The sequence below is a fragment of the Athene cunicularia genome, assembly GCF_003259725.1.
Source record: "Athene cunicularia isolate RWA chromosome 13 unlocalized genomic scaffold, athCun1 chr13_part1, whole genome shotgun sequence".
Taxonomy (NCBI): domain Eukaryota; kingdom Metazoa; phylum Chordata; class Aves; order Strigiformes; family Strigidae; genus Athene; species Athene cunicularia.
This window is the reverse complement of record NW_020799117.1, coordinates 1,199,901-1,204,241: the sequence shown is the minus strand read 5'-3', so window position 1 is coordinate 1,204,241 and position 4,341 is coordinate 1,199,901.

Below are 4,341 nucleotides of genomic sequence, written 5' to 3'. Positions count from 1 at the left end.
GCTGTGACCAGGTACCAAAACGTCACCAGTGGCTCCTCTGGGCGCTGGGGGGGGGTCGGCCCTGCCCGCAGGGTGCCGGGGTGCCGATGCTCACCCCCGGGACGGGGCAGGACCAGCACCTGCGGGGCGCGGGCTGCACTAATCCCCACGCAGGGGTTCTGTGATACTGATTTCAGGCTCTGCTGGCGCTTTACGGGGTGAACTGCAGTTGAAGCACTGGAATTTTCCCTCGAAGGAGGATGTGTCGCTTATTTTAGTTTCACTTCTGCTGACAGCTTACAAGAGGGTGGCAGCGAGGGACGGGAGGGGGATGATTGTTAGAGCCTCGCAGCGCCGTCACGGCCGGTCCCGCAATAGCCAGCTGATGGCTCTGTTTAAAGAGGAGTTATTCTGAGTTATCTGAGAGATTTCACAGCACAAATCCAAACAGCTTCAAGTAATAGTTCAGTCCCTGGGGTGCCTCCAAGAGCCTTTCCTTCATTTCTGGCCAGTTTGCCCTGAGGGGCGCTGGGGCCGCAGGTGATGCTCGGGCACGAGGAGCTGCGTTCCCCTCGGCTCTTTTCGGTTCATTTTCAGGAGGATTTTGTTTGGTGTTAGGGCTTCTCTGCTGACCTGCCCCTCTCAGGGCAGCACTGGGGGAAGCGGGGAGTTCCCTGGGAGCTGCTCTTTGGGGAAGGGTGGGGTTTGGTCAGTGGGCTCCTCGCAGCCGGCCGAAACACGGTGTCAGACATCGCCCTCTCCCCTGAGACCTGCGGCCACCCCGGTGCTGGGGACCGCAACTGGGGGAGAGACGTCAGGAAATCAAAAAACACAAGGTGACGGGAGGCGCAGTGGGGAAGGACTCCCGGAGAGCGGTTCTTTTCCCAGCCAGGCACCCGACGTGACCCAGTTGCCGTTTGACAGGGATTCTGATGCCCAAGGGCAGAACCTCGCTTTGTGTGCAGCGTGTGCCCAAGGCCGCTGTACGGAAGGCGAAGACTCAGCATCGTCCTTTGCCACGGGAGAATGCAAAGGGTCTCCTGCTTCTCCCCACATCCACAGAGATCTCTGCCCCCCACTTTCTCGCAACGTTTACCTTTGTGAGCTGTTTGCTTCCTCTCCCCCCCCCCCAAACCCCCCGGGGCTCCCGGGCTCATCCAGCCCGCTGAGGCCAGGCAGGCTTTGCAAAGCCGCCCGGCTCAGAGCTGCTGCTTCAGGAGAAGGAGAGAGGAGTAAGCAAAAACTAACACCCCAAACCCTGATTTTTCCTGTCCCAAAGCACGCCTGGAAAGGCTCTTTCCCTCTTTGCAGTTTCACAGGGACACATCTTTCCTATGGTGACATCATTTATATTTTCAGCCTTCAAGTGCATACTCATGAAAAGGCAAAAAAAAAAAAAAGTTCCTCAGCATCCAGGAAACCTTTTTTCCTGCCGTCAGGCTCAGCCCTGTCCCTCTGTCACAGACCCAGGCCTGCCCTGCTTCTGCTCCCCATCCAAAGCTGTCCCCCAATCCCCGCTTCTTATCAGAGCCTTTGGTGCGATCTCCAGAAATGATTGAAATAGCACAAAACCCGTGATTCCAGAGCTCTCTGGAGCACTAAATCACAGCCAGCCTGGAATAGCACTTGGTAATAAAATACAGAGCACAGAAATATCCCCCGGCAGGGCCGCCTGCGAGGGGCTGAGGTACCCACGGAAAAGCAAACCTGTGTTTCTACTCAAAACAAGGAAACGTTATTTCCCTGGAAGCAGGCGCAGGCTTGATTACACATCAGCTTTTTTCCACTGGCTGGGGAGGCTTTAGCTCAGCAGTTCTGGGGACGTTTTGGGAGCCTTGCTTGGGCCCCGTGTCCCCTTTGCAGGGCATCTGCACCCGGGGGCATCTGCCCCAGGGACCCGGGATGCCAGTCTCATCCTCCTTCTCCTTCTCCTTCTCCTTCTCCTTCTCCTTCTCCTTCTCCTTCTCCTCCTTTCTTCTCCTTCTCCTTCTCCTTCTCCTTCTCCTTCTCCTCCTCCTCCTTTTCTTCTTCCCTTCTTTTTTAGGATCCTTTTTTCAGCAGCATTTCAACATTGCCACTTGCTCTGGGGCCAGGCGTGCAGGTACGCACGAGCATCCTCCAGCATCCTTCTTGGACGGTTTTTGAGTTTTGTATTAATAGCTGTTTATATTTAAAGGCCAAGCGAGCCATCATCTAACGTCACCTCTCTCAGGCTGGAGGGCACGCTCTAAAAGAAGCACCCGGGTGGTTTTTTATGTTGCCGCAGTGACACCCCACAGACCTGCTTGACGAAACACAAACCCAGCCCGGTGACCCCGCACCGGGACGGGCTGCAGGGTCCTGGGGGGTGCTCGGCCTCAGCATCCCCCAAACAACACCCGTGGCAGCGCCCTGGCAGAGCCACATCCCTGCGGGGCGGGAGGGGACCAGGGCGATTTCCCCACCCGTGTCGGGGGGACCCTGGTGACAACGGCACGTGGCAGGAGGCACCGGCTGTGGCTGCGGCCTCTCTGTGCTCAGGGTAGAAGATTCTCGCAGCTGGGACGCTGCTCACTTGTTTTTCTCTTTAAGAAATCCCACCTCGCCCAGTGTTCTGACTCCCCTAAGCCCAGGCAAAGCTCGCAGTGGGGCCGTGGCTGCGACAGGGCCTGTCCCAGGCGGCCGTGTCCCCCCCCAGCCCGCTGGGAGCAGAGGGATCCCTCACATCATCACCAGCTCAATGCAGAATCCATCGAAGTCAGGTCTGTCTGTAGCTGAGGAAAGTCACCTGGGCAAAAACAGAGAAATCCCAGTGCTGAGGGGACATGTTCTGCTTAGCAAGTGCGTGGTATTTTAATTATTCTAACGAACCAGAAACCTCAAAGCAATTATAGTTTGTGCATTTGGGCTAATTCAAATTTTTAGCTTTTGGGAAATAAAGTTTAAAAGCAGTGGGTTTTTTTTAAGAAATAGCCGTTTAAAGTGCTATTCTCTGGGTGAGGAGCTGATGATTTGAAGACAAGCACAGCAAAGCAGCTTGTAATTTAGCACGACTGTCTGACGGCTCACGAGGTAGCACCCAGCTATTACTTATTAGAAACCCTCCCTTCTGTTAATGAAGCTCATTCTTGCTTCTAAACCTCAGACAATAGGGTCTAGAGAAATCACACCTGTGCTCTAAAACCCACTGACGCACTCAGGAAGGGGAAAAAAAAAAAAAACCAAACAGCAGCCGGGCACCCTGGAAACCTGCCGCGGGGCTCAGATTATACGGGGAAGGCCGGGAAGGTTGGTCTGGGCCTGGGAGCGCCGGCGGAGCTTAAATCCACCCATTTCCACAGCGGGATTGCTGCATCTCCCCCAGAGCCCCCACAGCTCCCCGGCTCAGCAAGAGCTTCGCATCCCGCCGGCTGCTCCCCCTTTGGTTACCGGAGACAATTAGATAATTAAATACCCACAAAGTGATCAGAGCTTTCGTTAACAACCACCTGTGGGTCGGGGATAGAGAAGAAGCGTCGCAAAAGGGGATGAGCACCGGGAGGGCTGAAAGGTGAAACAGAGCGAGGGCAGACCCCCCCCTTCCCCCTGTGAGCGTCTCTGGGGCCCGGGGGGTTCAGTGCCCACCCTGCCCCCTTTGCTCTGCTCTGTTTTAATCCCAGTTTTAATTTCTGATGACATCCCTCTTGGGGCATGGGGAGGTGTCCTGGTGCTGGTGTGTCCAGTCTGTGGCGGGTGGCACGGTCACCACCAAAACCTCCAACTTCACACCGAGAATGTCCAACTTCACACCGAAAATGTCCAACTTCACACCCAAAATGTCCAACTTCACACCCAAAATGTCCAACTTCACACCCAAAATGTCCAACTTCACAGCTTTCACAGCCTTTCCACATCCAGCCCGTGTGGGCTCATCAGACCAGCGAGCCCCCACCACTCCCCAGCCCCGCTGAGAAGGCCAGGCAGGCTTTGAGGAGCCACCCCCACCTAGAGCTGGTGCTTCAGGAGAAGGAGAGAGAAATAAGAAAAAAATAACACCCCCAAAATCTGATTTTTCTTGTCCCAAAGCACTCCTGGAAAGGCTCTTCCCTCTCGGCACCCACCGCCCCAGCGCACCTGTGCCTTGCTCCAGCTGCAGCAGGCTCAGTGTTACAACAGAAGCAAGCTCTCCTGTTAAAAGCAAAAAATCAGCTTCATGCAAAACTGATTCGAAGTGGGGGTTTGAAAGAAAACCGCTGGAGCCGCACCTAAACATTTCTGGTCCATGGGACACCACCATCAACCTCCCCGGCTGGTTTCTGCTCTCCAGGCGCCCGGCAAAGAGGGGTTTTTCAAGCCAGCACTGAGAAAAGCCGCCGCTGTGGCTCGCTGGGCCACGGCACGAGG